The 18,047-nt window shown below is 44.6% G+C and overlaps 1 protein-coding gene across 10 annotated transcripts in view; it reads right to left on the minus strand.

Moving 5' to 3' along the window:
• IL1R1 (interleukin 1 receptor type 1) overlaps positions 1–18,047 on the minus strand; it is an 85,846-nt gene that overhangs the window by 49,588 nt on the left and 18,211 nt on the right. For 5 of the 10 annotated variants that reach the window (XM_081591481.1, XM_081591500.1, XM_081591497.1 and 2 more), the window contains exon 1: positions 2,206–2,473. The exons of the other annotated variants lie outside the window; for them this stretch is intronic. The gene's annotated coding sequence lies outside the window, so the exon portion shown is untranslated. Of the gene's footprint in view, positions 1–2,205; positions 2,474–18,047 lie in introns of those variants that run through there. 10 annotated transcript variants of the gene reach the window in all.

Here is an 18,047-nt window from a genome sequence, read left to right on the forward strand (position 1 = left end):
AGATAAAACCAGTCAATCCTAAAGGAAATCAACCCTGAATATTCACTGGAAGGATTGATGCTGAAGCTGAAGCTCCCAACAGTTTGGCCACCTGATGCAAAGAGCCGACTCATTGGAAAAGACCCTAATACTGGGAAAGATTGAAGGCAAGAGATGGGGACGACAGAGGATGAGTTGGTTGGATGGCATTACCAACTCAGTGGACATGAGTTTGAGCAAACTCAAAGCCTGGCGTGCTGCAGTCCATGGGGTTGCAAAGAGTCAGAACTACTTAGAGACTGAACAACAACATGTGTCACCACCATAGACCCAGGTGATTGCAATATGTGTGCAGGATTGCAAACAAGTGTGTGTCCAGACTTCTACAGTGCTGCCGATTCTCTGCATCTTCCACTTGAAGCTGTTTCATTGCATGTGTCCGAGTGGCACTTAATGAAACTGACACGGGGGACCAGCTCAACACTGCAGAACTAGCCCAGAAACGATACAACTGTCTTACAACTGTTTATGCAATGGAAGTTTTTAAAGTCATTTACAAGTAGAAAGTAAAATTGATTTGTGCGATCATGTAGAGATAATAATTACATTTTCATTTTTCTTTATGTTCTGATGCCTCCCACAAACCCCTACCCCAGCTGTTCTGCTAGATGCCTGGGCCCCTAGACCCATGTGGGACCCTCAAACACCCCCCCATTGTGGGGATGAGACCTGAAGCCCTGCCCTTCTCACCTGTGACCACTGTTCTACTGGGACCCTGAATTCATCTTCTCCCTCACTTAGCTGTGCTGAATGCCTTCCCTGGCTCCTCCTCCCTCTGTTTCCTAGGTAACAGGTATGTCCACCTGCCCTGCTCCACCCTGGGTTGGAGACTTCAGGAGGTGGAATGTCACCTAAGTACCTGTCTGCTCTGGTTTCAGCATCACACAAATGCTGTAGATGCAGGGTATACTTTAGGTCAGAGACCTGCCATGAAAATAATGACACATGTAGTTTGACAAAAGTGTGTGAGAAACAGAAACAGCATAACACGTCTGGAGTGTGGTGTCCCTCACTACCCTCCCATCTCGGCAACTCTCGCCTGGGAGACTTGACTGTGTGCTATCCCCCTGGACCACCTTCCATAAGAGAGACTGTGTGTGTTAGTCGCTCAGTCGTGTCCGACTCTCTGCGATTCCATGGACTGTAGCCCAGCAGGCTTCTCTGTCCATGGAATTCTCCAGGCTAGAATACTGGGGTGGATTGCCACTCCCTTCTCCACAGGAACTTCTTAACCCAGGGATCAGACCCTGGTCTCCTGCATCGCAGGCAGATTTTTTACCGTTTGAGCTACAGGAAGTCTAAGAGAGACTGTATTCCCTGAGAATTTTCAGTCTCTCTCCTACCTGTGAAGCTCCTCAGATCATGTGACCCTCTTCGGGAGGAATGTCTTACAATGCATGAAAGAAACAGCACCTGGTCAACTGGTACAGCATGCTCTGGTGGTCTGAAACACAAGACACTGCCCATGGCCAATGAGGTGTGATACTTTGAAGGATTGTCCGTTGGGAACATTCACGCCAGACTTGACAGCTCTAAAGAGCGGGCGTTTATGTGCTTGCTTCCTTGACTCCCCAAAGTTAAAGTGCTGGCGAATTCTGAGCCTCTCACTTACATCATAAACCATCGAGTTCAGAAGGATGTACATTCATGTAAAGAGCGCAAGGTGTTTTTCCCACCCAGAGGAGCAGCATTAAGCAGGAAGCGAGAAGGAAAGCAGAGAAGAGATGCCTGCTGTTTACTGGCCCCGGACAGTCACTGAGAGGTAACTTGGCACCCCATTCTCCTCTGCCACCAAACAAAAGAGAGACCCTGGCCTCCTCCCAAGAGAGGAGGCTTGAGGGGACCCTGGAAGAGACCAGAATCCCTGGGCTCCCCGAGGTGTAGCCCTGGACACCACCCATGTCGTAGCAAAGTCTGGGGTCCAGCATGGCCTAGGCCAAGGGGCAGCTGGACAGTAGAAATGCTGGGCCTGGGCCAGGATGCCTTGCTAGGTCCAGTGTTCAGAGTCCCAGACCCTCCAAGGGGACATCGCGGGGCTGAGATGGGCTGGTACAGGTGGGGACAAGCAGGGCAAGCTCAGTCTCCACTGGGGGATGTAAATCCAGAGAATGGCCTTCAGGCAGAACCCTTATCTGGACCCCAGGACAAGCCGAAAGTTTTCCCTACCTCCACCTCCATCACGTCCGAAGAATCCCAGTTACCATCCAGAGGAAAACAAGCTGCTTGAAGAGGGAAGAGCTCTGAACAGATCCTCTTAGGTTACGCAAAGAAACTGAGCCGTAACCCAGCGCAGACTAAACAACTCTGCATTACGAAGATTTTTTTTTCTGACATCAGATGGAAATGAGGCTTCACGCGCTAAGCTGGCTTCAGTCGTGGAAAAGTTTTTCAAAAATTACATGTTCGCACAAGGGGCCTCTGTGACTCTGGCTACGCCTGTTTTCTTTCTTGTTGTTATTTATGGAACTGCCAGTAACTGTTCACGGAACCACAGTGTTCCCTGAGAGAGGTTTAAAAACCACTGTCCTAGATGGACTTCCTTCTACGGTCTAGTTTTTTGCTCTGTTCACACATTTTCCATCCACTGGCCTCCAAATAATGACTTTTTAAATCTATGTCTCTTTCTACGTCCTGTCACTGCAGCTTCATAGCTTTAATGGGCTGGACGCTCCCTTTCTCTACATAAGTAGTTACATAAGTAGTTACATGTAAAGTTTGCACGTAAGTGTAAAAGTTTCTTCTTCAGAAGGACAGCTCTTCTGATGAAGGCAGTGGGATGGGCAAGCACTCAGGCCCACAATATTAGCAGGGAGCCTAAGGAGAAGCACGAGGAACTTCCTTCCAAGCGCTACCACCCCAGCAGTGACAGGCATTCCCACTCACATGGTGTCAGTAAGCACAGTGCCGAGGAGCTACCACTCACTGTTCTGAGGAGTCCTGTGGGCCTGAGCAGTGATGGCATTTCCTCCAGTTCTGACTTTTCAGAGAAGAAGCTGCATATCAACGATGCAACTCAACACCATCACTCCACAATAAGCGCAAGTTCCACAAGTTCAGGTGGACTATGGACATCTCAGCGCCTTCATGAAACTGGACAAGAAGCCAGTGGAGACCAATGGCTCTGATGACAATCACGAGCACAGCACAAACAGCCAGCATATGGACATTCATCATGCTGGACTCACTGTTAAGTGCCCAAGGAATGAACACATACTCATTTCTTTAGGTCAATTTTTCCTTTACTTTTTTAATTTAAAAATTGTTAGAATGAAAAACTTTCTCCTTACATGGAAATGTCTGTGATCATCTTTCTACTCAAGTTCCTCTGACTTTTAAGACTTTCACCAATCAGACAGCTACATGTGAACTAGAAGAGGAGAGCTGGGGAGAAAGTATAAAATATCAGAAAACTTCCATGGACAATAAACTACTTCTTAACCTCCTTTGTTAAGGAGGTGCCTCCTTTGCTTCCCAGGTGGCACAGTGGTGAAAGAATCCACTGCCAATGCAGGAGATGCAAAAGACACATGTTCAATCTCTGGATTGGGAAGATCCCCTGGAGGAGGAAACGGACATGCACTCCAGTATTCTTGCCTGGAAAATCCCATGGACAGAGGAGCCTGGTGGGCTATAGTCCATGGGGGTGCAAAGAATCAGACATGACTGAGCACGCACACACATGCACATAACCTCCTCTGTGAAGAAGAAAAGACACACATGGCAGGCAGCGCTGCCAACTCTTGGTTCTAATTGCAGCTTTAATCTTGTTCAATGACGGTAAATGGCCAGAGAGGCTCCTAGTATCTGTTTTTTGCCATGTTAGCACAGAAAGAATACAGCAAGTTCCAGAGGCCGATTGCCTTAGTAACTTCCAAGAATTGTTAGTAACCTAGCAGAACTGGACTGGCGGGCCTTCTCTTTTATACCAGGCTGTCTTTGACTTGGTGACTGCTTCAACACATAATACGAAAGCATGCATGACCACGTCATCTATCACAATGCAAAAGGCGGCCGTTACCAGCTTCCCTACGTCATTAAAAAAAAAAAAAGGGTTGAGTGAACCTTTGTGCTTAGTCATACACAAAACATGTAACAAGAGTACTGCTTTCCTTAAACACAGTTCTCAATCTAATACTCTTTCCTTGTAACTCTACATGGTACCAGCATCACTGGTTTTCTACAAGATTCTGGAATTGGTCACTTTCCCTTTTCCCCAAGCATCCCAAGCACCTTCCAAAATCCAGATGTTGCAATCTCTCAACCCTTTGATCCTTTTGGAATATAACTGCCAATTTAATTTCTTTAAGTTGTTCCCTTCCTTTCAACATGATCACTGTAGTACATTAAAGGGATTTCCCAGGGGCTCAGTGGTAAAGAATCCACCTATCAATACAGGAGATGCGAGTTTTGATCCTTGGTGTGGGAAGATCCCCTGGAGGAGGGCATAGCAACCCACTCCAATATTCTTGCCTGGAGAATCCCATGGACAGAGGAGCCTGGTGTGCTACAGTCCATGGGGTCTCAAAGAGTCGGACATGACTGAGCGACTAAACAAATATATTAAAGGTGGATGAAAATTCTCTACTCCTCCTTTAATTTAGAGGCAAAGTCAGATTTCCCTTCCCTTGAATCTGGCATCCCTTCAAATCAGTGACTTACTCAACCAATTCCAACCAATAGTATGAGTAGAATGGAATTTCTGGGACTTCTGAGGCAAGATCATCAGAAACCTTTCAGCTTCTTCCTGAGTCTCTTGGAGGATTCTCTTGGTGCCCAAAGCTACCTAGTAAGAAGTATTACTCTCTGAGACTGCCACATTATTAGAAACCCTAAACCCCATAAAGACCACATGGATGTACCCCAGTTCACAGCCCCAGCTGACAGCCAGGACCTACCCCAGCCATGGGAGAGCCATCTTGGATATCAAGCCAGTCAACTCTAGTCAGCTGCTATCTGACTACATACCTGGAGGAGCACCAAAGGAAAACCTCCCAGCTGAGTCCCCTCAACCCACAGAACCATGAGTGATAATAATACACTGTTGTTTTAAGTCACTGAGTTTGTAGCACAATAACAAACAAGCAAAGCAATGGTCGCACTCGGGAATGTGCCATGATTCTCCGTGGCCTGTCCTGAACCATGGCGAGTCAGCTCAGCCTGCGATATCTCTCAGAATTAAAACGACATTGATCTCTTTTCTCCATCGTCACCTCTGAACACTGCCTAGTCACAGAGTTCCTTAATATCTATCTCACCAGCAAATAAAGGAAAAATGAGAGGGATGAAATGGTCAAATAGGTTTAGCTTTAAATACACTATTTAGAGTAAGAGAAGTAGCTTATAATCGTACTTTTCAGCTAATGCTAACTGCAAGAATGATTTAGTTTCTAGTGTTGTTATTCCATGATTTTCCAAGAAATAGTACAACCCGTGAGAAGTAAGCCTCTATCAGCAAAGATACTTAGAAGAGTAAGACGAGGCCATGACTTTTGACAACAGAAGCAGAAAAAAAATCTGGGAAGACTCAAGAATGCCTAGTTGTTTAATCATTTCCTTAATTTCCAAAGGTTATATTAACACTCACCTATTCCTTTCTCTTTTCTCAAAACAAACAATTTGGCAAAAACTTGGCAGCTGGTGAGCTGCTGTCCAACAGTCACCTCTGTTCACTTTGCCCCCAGGGAGAATGGAGCTGGGTCCAAGGGTTGGGAGAAGAGGCCATAGGACCACAGATGCCTTATTTGCCTCTTGCATCCTTATTAGTAAGTCTCTAAATTAAGAGCCTTGATGGACAATGCTGAGCCATCACAACTCTGGGATGGTTAGACCTACTGATGAGCTCAGCCTGTGGTCAAGAATATAGCTGGTTTTGACCTCAGAGAAGGCCAATGCCATGGGGCCCTGAGTCATCCTAAGAGTGACCATAGTAGAAGCCTATGATCTTAATTCCTCAATAACTGAATAAAAGATTCAAGATCCAGACTTGGGACCAGTTTTGGGCAGGAGACACAGAAGATTTCCTGAGTGTGACTTCTGTATGGACACTAAAGATGCCTTCTTGTATTCCTCTAGATCTGTGCTACCCAATACATGTAGCCTCTAGAAGCATGAAGCTATTTTCCGTTCAGTTCAGTCGCTCAGTCATGTCCAACTCTTTGCGACACCCTGAATCACAGCACGCCAGGCCTCCCTCTCCATCACCAAATCCCGGAGTCTACCCAAACCCATGTCCATCGAGTCAGTGATGCCATCCAACCATCTCATCCTCTGTCGTCCCCTTCTCCACCTACCCCCAATTCTTCCCAGCATTAGGGTCTTTTCCAATGAGTCAACTCTTCGCATGAGGTGGCCAAAGTATTGGAGTTTCAGCTTCAACATCAGTCCTTCCAATGAACACCCAGGACTGATCTCCTTTAGGATGGACTGGTTGGATCTCCTTGCAGTCCAAGTGACTCTCAAGAGTCTTCTCCAACACCACAGTTCAAAAGCATCAATTCTTCGGCGCTCAGCTTTCTTCATCGTCCAACTCTCACATCTATACATGACCACTGGAAAAACCATAGCCTTGACTAGACAGACTTTTGTTGGCAAAGTAATGTCTCTTCTTTTAAATATGATATCTAGGTTGGTCATAACCTTCCTTCCAAGGAGTAAGCATCTTTTAATTTCATGGCTGCAATCACCATCATCAGAGATTTTGGAGCCCAAAAAAATTAAGTCTGACACTGTTTCCACTGTTTCCCCATCTATTTCCCATGAAGTGATGGGACCAGATGCCATGATCTTAGTTTTCTGAACGTTGAGCTTTAACCCAACTTTTTCACTCTCCTCTTTCACTTTCATCAAGAGGCTCTTTAGTTCTTCACTTTCTGCCATAAGGGTGGTGTCATCTGCATATCTGAGGTTATTGATATTTCTCCTGGCAATCTTGATTCCAGCTTGTGCTTCTTCCAGCCCAGCGTTTCTCATGATGTACTCTGCATATAAGTTAAATAGCAGGGTGACAATATACAGCCTTGACGTACTCTTTTTCCTATTTGGAACCAGTCTGTTGTTCCATGTCCAGTTCTAACTGTTGCTTCCTGACCTGCATACAGGTTTCTCAAGAGACAGGTCAGATGGTCTGGTATTCCCATCTGTTTCATAATTTTCCACAGTTTATTGTGATCCACATAGTCAAAGGCTTTGGCATAGTCAATAAAGCAGAAATAGATGTTTTTCTGGAAATCTCTTGCTTTTTCGATGATCCATTGGATGTTGGCAATCTGATATCTGGTTCCTCTGCCTTTTCTAAAACCAGCTTGAACATCTGGAAGTTCATGGTTCACGTATTGCTGAAGCCTGGCTTGGAGAATTTTGAGCGTTACTTTACCAGCATGCGAGATGAGTGGAATTGTGCAGTAGTTTGAGCATTCTTTGGCATTGCCTTTCTTTGGGATTGGAATGAAAACTGATCTTTTCCAGCCCTGTGGCCACTGCTGAGTTTTCCAAATTTGCTGACATATTGAGTGCAGCACTTTCACAGCATCACCTTTGAGGATTTGAAATAGCTCAACTGGAATTCCATCACCTCCACTAGCTTTGTTCGTAGTGATTTCTAAGGCCCACTTGACTTCACATTCCAGGATGCCTGGCTCTAGGTGAGTGATCACACCATCGTGATTATCTGGGTCGTGAAGATCTTTTTTGTACAGTCCTTCTGTGTATTCTTGCCACCTCTTCTTAATATCTTCTGCTTCTGTTAGGTCCGTGCCATTTCTGTCCTTTATCGAGCCCATCTTTGCATGAAATGTTCCCTTGGTATCTCTAATTTTCTTAAAGAGATCTCTAGTCTTTCCCAATCAGTTGTTTTCCTCTATTTCTTTGCATTGATTGCTGAAGAAGGCTTTCTTATCTCTCCTTGCTATTCTTTGGAACTCTGCATTCAGATGGGAATATCTTTCCTTTTCTCCTTTGCTTTTCGCTTCTCTTCTTTCCCCAGCTATTTGTAAGGCCTCCTCAGACAGCTATTTTGCTTTTTTGCATTTTTTTTCCATGGGGATGGTCTTGATCCCTGTCTCCTATACAATGTCACGAACCTCTGTCCATAGTTCATCAGGCACTCTGTCTATCAGATCTAGTCCCTTAAATCTATTTGTCACTTCCACTATATAATCATAAGGGATTTGATTTAGGTCATACCTGAATGGTCTAGTGGTTTTCCCTACTTTCTTCAGTTTAAGTCTGAATTTGTTAATAAGGAGTTCAGTGATCACAGTCTATTTTAAACATAATTAATTGACATGAGTTTGAGCAAACTCCAGGAGATAGTGGAGGAATGAGGAGCCTGGCATGCTGCAGTCCATGGGGACACAAAGAGTAGGACATGACTGAACAGCTGGACAACAACAACATATTTAACATTCATAAATATAATGTTTTGTCCATAACTATTTCATATCTATATTTTTTATTTCTCTGGTAAATATAATATCTTCAGGGATTAAAACCATGTATTTTGGGGGGAGGACGGGGAATCTCTCTGCTCTCTGTCTCAAAACACTCATATCAACCATATCACTACCCTGGATATCAGAATTAGTCAAAGTATCAACTAAGGAAGGGCTTCCCTGGTGGCTGAGATAGTAAAGAATCTGCCTGCAATCCAGGCCCATTGACTCATTCTTGGCTGGCAGCAGAATCCTGCTACAGTTTCCGACGTTCACAGATATGACAGTCAGCCACGAACATGCCTCAAATTCCTTAAATATCTCAAAACACTTTCTCTCAATTTTGGTTGGAAATGCTTTGAGAATATTTATAAAACATAAACCAGAAATAATAAATATTAGCCAGGATCAAGACTTTTGAGGAAATGATTGTGAATGATGTCAAGTGAAAAACAGCCTGGCGATTGCCAGGTTCTAGAGGCAGAGAGACCAGTCTCAAGGCACAAGAAAAGCTCTCCAGGTTGTGAAGGTAGGAAGGAAAGTGAAGAGGGAGAGAGAGAGGGAGACCCATGAATCCACTGTCCCCAGTCTTGCCAAGCCCAAGAATACTGAAGAAAGACTTATTAGCCATCACGTTGGCTTGAACACAAGCATCAGGAGGAAGATGTTTAGAGGAAATTGTATGAATGTTGACAAAAGATTGTTAAAGAGAAAAATATATTCTACATTAGTGGTTTTCAAGTGGCCTCCATGGTGGCTCAGATGGTAAAGAATCCACCTGCAATGCGAGAGACCTGGGTTTGATCCCTGGGTTGGGAAGATCCCCTGGAGGAGGAAATGGGAACCCACACCTACTCCAGTATTTCTGCCTGCAGAGTCTCCATGGACAGATGAGCCTGGTGGGCTACAGTGAAGCACACAGTGGTTCTCAAAGGTCCCTGAGACCCACCCAGGAGGTCTATGAAGTCAAAACTACTTTGATACTAATTCAAAGATGGCCTGTTCTTTTTCTACACATGTCTTCTCACAAGAAGCTTTTATTATTGTTGTTCAGTCACCCAGTCATGTCTGACTCTTTGGGACCACATGAACTGCAGCACTCCAGGCTTCCCTGTCCTTCACTATCTCCCAGAGTTTGCTCAAACTCATGTCCATTGAGTTGGTGATGCTATCTAACCATCCATCCTCTGCCATGCCCCCTCCTCTTCTCTTCCTGCCCTCAATCTTTCCCAGGATCAGGGTCTTTTCCAGTGAGTCAGCTCTTCACATCCAGTGGCCAAAGTATTGGAGCTTCAGCTTCAGAACAGTCCTTCCAATGAATACTCAGGGTTGAATATCACAAGAAACTAGATGACCTATAACATCTCAAAGACTAGGTGCAGATGTAAGAATTTGTCTTCTGCTGAGCTCAATATTAGTGAGATATCCAGAACAATGGAAACAGTGTAAAACAATGCCAGAAAAAAATTCTAGTTTTAAACTTTGTTTTAAAAATCTAACAATTTTTATAAAGGAGATGTTACTTATGGTAACAGGTAATGAAGTTACTATTTTCAATGATTAATAAAAATTCATTTTAATATTTAGTTTCATTTCTAGATCAATATCAATAGTTAATCCGTGTAAACAGATCGGTTTAAAGTTTGCAATAATTTTTAAGAATGAAAGGAGGTCTTTAAATCACAAGTTTGAGACCTTCTGTTCAGCAAAAAGCTTGGACAGGGCTTCTCTGGTGGCTCAGTGGTAAAGAATCCACCTGCCAGTGCCGAAGACATGGGTTCGATCCCTAGTCCGGGAAAATCCCACATACTGTGCGGCAACTAAGCCCATATACCACAACTACTAAGCCTATGTTCTAGAGCCCAGGAGCCTCAACAAGAGAAGCCACCACAATGAGAAGCCTGCACACCGCAACTACAGAAAAGCCTGTACAGCAATGAAGACCCAACACAGCCAATAATTACTTTTAAAAAAGCTTGCGCAGCTCTATAGGGACCGCCATGAAGTTCAAGGAAGCACCTTCCCAGAGGCAAGGCTCAAGGGACAACCAAGGGATGAGAAGGGAGAACCACCCCAACAATAGCTGCTTCACCTGTTACCCAGACTTTGACATGGAACTGCACCAAACAGCAGCCCCTCTGAGCCTCCCTCATGAGAAATCATGCCCTAGTTCACCGGTGCGATCTTAACTGCCTTCTCGGGTTACACAAGTCCCAGCCTGAGTTTCTCAAAGGATGTGCAAGACAGTGTCATTTACAGCTTACCTCACCACTGGGTCCCTATCTCTTCATCTGACCCAAACCTAGTAACTGATTACACAGGAAGAACACACAAACATCAGGACATACACATGTCTGACAATGAGTTAGATGCTTCCATAGAACATCCATTCAGAGTCTGTCATACAGAGGGAAGGAAGGAAGTCAGAAAGTGAAAAACAAATATCGCATGTTAACACATGTATGGAGAATCTAGAAAAATGATACAGATGACCCTATTTGCGGGGCAGGAATAAAGATGCTTCCCTGGTGACTCAGCTGGTAAAGAATCTGCCTGCAATGCCAGAGACCTGGATTCAATCCCTGGATTGGGAAGATCCCCTGGGAAGGGAATGGCTACCTACTCCAGTATTCTTGCCTGGAAAATTCCATGTACAGAGGAGCCTGGTGGCCTACAGTCCATGGGGTCAGAAAGAGTCAGACATGACTTAGTGATGAAACAACAACCCACTTAGGCTCTGTGAATCCATGGAAGGATATAACATTCCTGCCGTGTTAACAGAGAAACTTCACAGGGTAAGTGAGAAACTTACAGATAATGAATGTACCTGAGAATATTTTTAACTGAATAATACTACACAAAGAGGCAAATATTACTAAAGCTTTATGAGCCATAAACTCCTAATGTGATGTCATTTTGGACCAGGGATATTTCTGGTAATGAGTGGGTCAATGTTTCTGACTAAAAGGGTAGATACACTAGTATATACACCAACCAATAAGTTTCTCATTCCAAAACACCTACCAAAACCACAGCTAAAAAGCGGGGATTATCTGCACAAATACTCCAGTCTAAAGTAATCAGGGATGAAAAGTACAAATATCTTGGTTTCAGGTGATAGGACACTAAATATAGTCAACATTACAAAGAAGTCTCAGGAACCAAAATCTAAACAGTACTCCAAGTCCGTGAAGGGCTTCAAGGAAACAAAACGGTGGCTGGCAACCAGAAGTTTCTCAACCTTCCTTACGCAAACTCTGAAATGTAAGTATTGCCATGCTAAAGTGGTTCTGTCTCTCTTCATTTTTGATTGTTAAAAAGCTTTACCCAAATTTGAATCATTTCCTGTCTGAACAACTGCAATCTCTCTTTCCCATCCTCTCTACACAAATAAACTCCCAATCGCCTCTGCCAAAGAAATTCCCTCCTCGTTGCCAAATAAGCATCTCAAGCTATGAAATGCCAGGTGCATACGCACACACGTTCCTACTCTACTGAAGTCTCTCCTGGTGCTTCGGAGCACGTGTCAGCATCTTACTACGTGCAGTAATGCACATAGTCCTTCATGATCTTGTCTATTCACCATCTGTTTCTACTAGCATGTGTGCCCCAGGAGGATAGGAATTTGGTTTGTTTTATTCACCATCGCATTATCATTATCTAGAAGAAAGCCTGATATGTGGTAGATGTACATCATGAAAAATGAACATCACTGAACTCTGTACATTGAAAGCTCTTTTACTTGATTTCGGGGTGGGGGGGTTGTCCCCTCCATTTAATAATACTTTATCTTCTTTCAAGGGCTTTCCTAGTGTCTCAGATGTCAAAGAATATGCCTGCAATGCAGGAGACTCGGGTTTGATCCTGGGGTCGGGAAGATCCCCTGGAGATGGGAATGGCAGCCCACTCCAGTATTCTTGCCTGGAGAACCCCATGGCCAGAGGAACCTGGCTGGCTACAGTCCACGGAGTCATGAAGCGTCGGACATGACTGAGCAACTAACATCTTCTTTTTATCTAACTTTTTATTTCATATTGGAATATAGCCAATTAACAGTGTTGTGATGGTTTCAGGTGGACAGCAGCAGAGGAACTCAGCCATACATATACATGTATCCATTCTCTCCCAAACTCCCCTCCCAGCAAGACTGCCACATAACACTGAGCAGTTTCCTGTGCTGTACAATAAGTCCATGTTGAATAATACTTTTTCTTCTTACCCAACTCTTTGTCACAGCCCTTGAGAGGAATCTTCAGCTGTCTTTGTTTCATCTTACCATGTACTGTTCATAACCATGCAGGCCTTGAGTTTGAGAACAATTTTCCTATACTGGGAGGGCTTCCCTGGTGTCTCAGATGGTAAAGAATCTGCCTGCAATGTGGGAGAACTGGGTTTGATCCCTGGGTTGGGAAGACCCCCTAGAGAAGGAAATGGCAACCCACTTCAGTATTATAGCCTGGAGAATTCCATGGACGCTAAAGTCCTTGGGGTTGCAAAGAATCAGACATGACTAAGCAACTAACACTTTCCTATACTGGATCCTTCTGAAGGTAGATAGAGACATGACTCAGCCAATGGGACTCACAGGATGGAGCATAGTGTTTCTCGGCCTTGACCCAGTGGGGAAGTGAGAAGAGGAGAGAAACCTGACGTTTGAATCAGTAGTCAGCCATTTCCAGGGCTGCTGCAGGCAAAGGCCCAGAGGAAGGATATGTGCAGGAGCTCAGACCAGCTCTCCCAACCCTGGCTTTGCCTCCTGGGCTCACAAGTGGGCTGAGAAGAGAACTGACACTGTTGACGCTATTTACTGCAGTGCAGTGCCTTCAAACCCAGGGTAGACCCAGAGGGCCCCATGCCTGGCTGTGCGCCAGAGTCTCCTAAGCAGACTCTACAGGGAGTGCCTGGGAATCTGGATGTTATTTATAAGGGCTTTCTGTGGGTTTGTTTTTTTTGTTGTTTATGTGGCTGTGTTGAGTCTTAATTGCAGCACAGCGGAACTTCATTGCATCCTGCAGGATCTTTTTCTTTTTTCTTCTATTGTGGCATCACCTATTCAATGGACATGAACTTGGGCAGACACCTAGAGATGGTGAGGGCCAGGGAAGCCTGGTGTGCTGTAGTCCATGGGGTTGCAAAGAGTCAGACAGGACTGAACAACAACATGTACTACTAAATCACTGTGCTGTACAGCAGAAACTCACACATGGTAAATTAACTATACTTCAATTTTTAAAAATGGTTATAAACCTCTTAACTCGTCCCTTAGAACAAACCTACTAGTTGGAAAAGAAAGCACTGTTTTCTTTGGCTTGTCCTTGTCTGCTTGTTCAACCCTTAACTTGATCCATTTCTCATTCAAAATCTGTGACTTATCCAGTAATAAATCTTCCAACAGAACTACTTCAAATGCCAAGTCTTACAGCATCTCAAGCATCACAGGTTTTTTTTTTCATGCACAGGCCCCCAGGAGACCCTCTCAGCTTTGCTCAGCTTTCCTTTAAAAGCACAGAGAATGTGAACATTCTTTTAGAACTTGTTTTTATGCATGTGAACTCTGCCTTGATGTTTTACAGTAAGACCACAAGAAAGGGCTTGACACAACCACACTGGCTGACCTGGCTGAGCAATAAGTACCACAGTGGGGCTGGAAGAACTTCATATTTAATGCTTCTCCTTTGTAAACATCTTCCTGACTCCCGCCCCTCACCTGTATACCAGTGTATGCTCTGGCTGTGAAATGTGACTTAATTCTGAGCCCATCTTTGTGACTGCTCTCAACATACATCAGAAATCCTTCCCTTTACTTCCTGGGGAAGTTCTCACTCCAAAAAACAAAAATAAGATTACCAAGACCTATGACCAAGGAGGATGGAGATACTGTTTATACCAGACAAAACCCCACCTAAGAATTATTCTTCAGTGGGGACCTCCCTGGTGGTCAAGGTGTTGAGACTTTGTCTTCCAATGCAGACAAAGATCCCTGGTTGGGACGCTAAGATCCCACATGCCTTGAGGCCAAAAAGCCAAAATATAAAACAGAGGCAAAGTCATTACAAAGTCAAAGAAGACTTTTTAAAAATGGTCCACATTATGGTATGCATATACGATGGAATATTACTCAGCCATTTAAAGCAATGAAGTAAGGCCATTTGCAGCCACACGGATGGACCTAGAGAGAGTCATACTAAGTGTAGTAAGCCAGAGAAGGAGAAATATATAACATCATTTATATGTGCAATCTGAAAAGAAATGATATAAATGAACTTACTTACAAAATAAAGAGACAGATAGAAAATGAACTCATGGTTGCCAGGGAGAAGGGATAGTTAAGGACTTTGGGAAGGTCATATACACACTGCTGTATTTAAAATGGATAACCAACAAATCCTATTGAATAGCACATGGAACTCTGCTCAATGTTATGCTCCAGCCTAGATGGGAGGAGGGTTTGGGGAAGAATGTATGTATATGGCCGAGTCCCTTCACTGTTCACCTGAAACTACCACAATGTTGTTAATCGGCTATATCTTAATACAAAATGCTTTCAGTGTTAAAAAAAAAAAAAGATAAAAAAAATTTTTTAAAGATTTTTAAAATGGTCCACATCAAAAAAAAAAAAAAGAATTATCCTTCATGCAGAGATGATACAGGAAGTCGTAAGAGAAAATCCTCTAGTATGGTTTTCCTACCAAGTTGTTTGGCAGATAGAAGATAGCACCTGCTAAAAAACATGCACTGATCTTTCTAGATAGTTGGGGAGTAGCTAATAAAGAGCCTCCAAGGGATCCTCCAAAGCTATGAGGATGGCCACTCTGCCGTATTCCTCTGCATCCTCAGCTAACCTTCCCCTGCCTCAATAGTGGGGGCTGTACCTGAGGTAGGGTTGTATTAAACAACTATATTCTTTCTAGGTCACTCTTTCATTGTTTCTGGTTGCCTGGCAGCTTCCTACCTTTGAATGAGAGACACCCATTACCTTAAGGAAAGGAAGACAGAGGCTGGAACAAAGAAGGTATTGCTCGTTTTTGAACTCCACAGTAGAGTTTAAGGCCATGGCCAAGCTATAGCTTAGGCTAAAATGTCCTTAATTGTGATATATGCAATAGGAAAGGGAAAAAAAAATGCTGACAAGTAACTATGACATCATCTATTGCAAGATGTATCTTCAAATGTGGTGGGAAAGACTCCAGACTTTGTTAAGAAACGAAAAGGAATTATTTGCAACTCTTCAAACTGGTCTTTACTTCTCAAGAATCAGGGAAGAAGAGTGGACCCACACACCAGAGAGTGAGCAGGGCTGGACGAGGATGGGGTGGACACGGACAGTGGTTGTGGGAAGAGCCTGCAGAAAGCAGAAGAGGAGGAAGCGAGAGCTTAGCTCTGACGGTTAAGTCTGGAAGTGGGGCTGGAAACCTGTGGTCACTCGGTTGGTGGTCCCTTCCCCTGGGGTGGTCTGGGAGATGGAAGTTCCCCCAGAGAGTTGGGCTCAGAGTGAGACCTGGCTTCTAGCCGGGCACTTGGGTGTGGGGGGGTGGGGCAGTCACAGAGCCAGGGGGCCACCACCAGCAGAGCAGGAGAAGCCACCAAGGATTTCTGGAACCAGGAGGCTGGAGTCCAGGGGCCTCATATCTGGGAGGCAATAGGAAGGCCCACAGCTGTTAGTACCAAGCGGCTTCTTGCCCCACACCTGATGAGACCTGTCACATCACGGCAGACACACGGGGCACCGGAGACCACAAGGACCCAAGGCCAGGCTGCCATCTGACCCAGAAGAATGAGACATCCCTCCAGGGTGTGTGAGCGGGGATCCCCCCTCCACAACCCCTGCAGACGCGCACCCACCTGAGAGGACCAGAGGAAGCCCGAGGGGGATACTCTGAAAGGCCATTTCCCAGGAGTTACTGAGAATAGAAATAGGCTCAGTGGCAGATAAAGTAATGCCTCCAGCACTGGACCGAAAACCTTGACCTGGACTCACATGCTGGAACTTATTGATCCTGACCTGTACCCATTCAGTAAATATTTGTGGAGCACATGCTACCTGCCGGGCAGTGTGCTAGGGATCTAGGATGGATCTGAGAACAAATCAGAAAACCCCCCACCGTGGAACCCACATCCTGCAGGGTGTGGACAGACAGTAAACTGTGAATGTAATAAGGAAGGGACTTACACAGATTGGGAGATGTGAAGCTGGAAAACAAGTGTCTGCCTCGAGGAGTATGGGCCTGAGAGTGAAGCCATGTCCAGTTACACAGCATTCACCCCCACCTGCGCCCCTGCACTTGTTTACACCAGTGCTGCCTCCCTGTGAAGAACACCGAGGACAGAAAAATCAGCACAACGCAGGTCACGTCCTCAACAGCCTGCTGGCTCAACCGGGGAACTGGCACCGCCGGCTTCACAGGGCAGGAACTGGTCTTTTCCTCCATCTCACAATTGTTTACCTAGCACTCAGGGAAGTGGTGCCAGGCACTGGGCATGCACATAACACGCTCACACGCACACAACACGCTCATACGCACAACATGTAAAACACAAAGTACACACAACCCACAGAAAATATACACATGCGCACAACATACAAAACAGTCACACAGCACACAGTCACACAACATGCAATTACACACACAACACATGCAAACACACACATTCATAACACATACACCAAACATCATGCAACAAATACCTACGTACTCACACAATATACACAAGTATAACACACACAAAATATACAACACAACACACCCTCAAACAGTACACCCTCACACAAAACACACAGAAAACAGCCACACAACATACCATAAAACACACACTTACACAATATATACAAAATAGTCACAACGTACAATACACACACAACACAGTCACACACTCATACAACATACACAAAACATACACACAGCAAACACAACCCCTCCACCACATACACACACAACATACATACTCACACAACACACACATCCAAGTCTCCATGCTACAATGTTTTCACGTTAAATCCTCTGGACAGAGATGCAGGCAGACGAGGCCAACCAAGCAGGCAAAGGTGAGTGAAACGAAAACCTGGAGACCTGAGGGCAGGGGTGTCCCAACTGAGCCACCTCAGGACAACACTTCGGGTCCTGAGTTCCCACAGGAGCCCCCACAGGGGGCTTATGAATGGTTTATGACCATGAGAGTGTTTTACAGCCAAGATTTCTGGGTCTGCTCTCGTGATGTAATTTCTGCTAAGATGTTCCCGATTCTGTCCATGCCAAGGCCAAGAGGACCACTTGGTACCAGGTGTGCCCATGTCTCTCTCAATACCTGGCACTTTGGTAAAGTTACAATCACATCGTGCAACTGTGTCATTGGGTCTTATTTCCAGAAGTTAGTCTGACGCAGTGATTTAAAACATTAACCTGCAGACTGCACAAAATTTATTTTCCAATTTTCAGCAGATAAAGGAAATGCAATATTTGTTTTTCTCTTATGTTGCCTATTCTTTAATCTGGTGAAAATTAGAAAATACTTTTTTTTTTTTTTTGCTATTGCCAGGTTATTGTTTTAAATTTCTCTACATCAGACTAGCTTCTGGAAAGA

This window comes from Giraffa tippelskirchi, chromosome 4, assembly GCF_054371585.1.
Source record: "Giraffa tippelskirchi isolate mGirTip1 chromosome 4, T2T-mGirTip1v1.2.pri, whole genome shotgun sequence".
Lineage (NCBI taxonomy): Eukaryota > Metazoa > Chordata > Mammalia > Artiodactyla > Giraffidae > Giraffa > Giraffa tippelskirchi.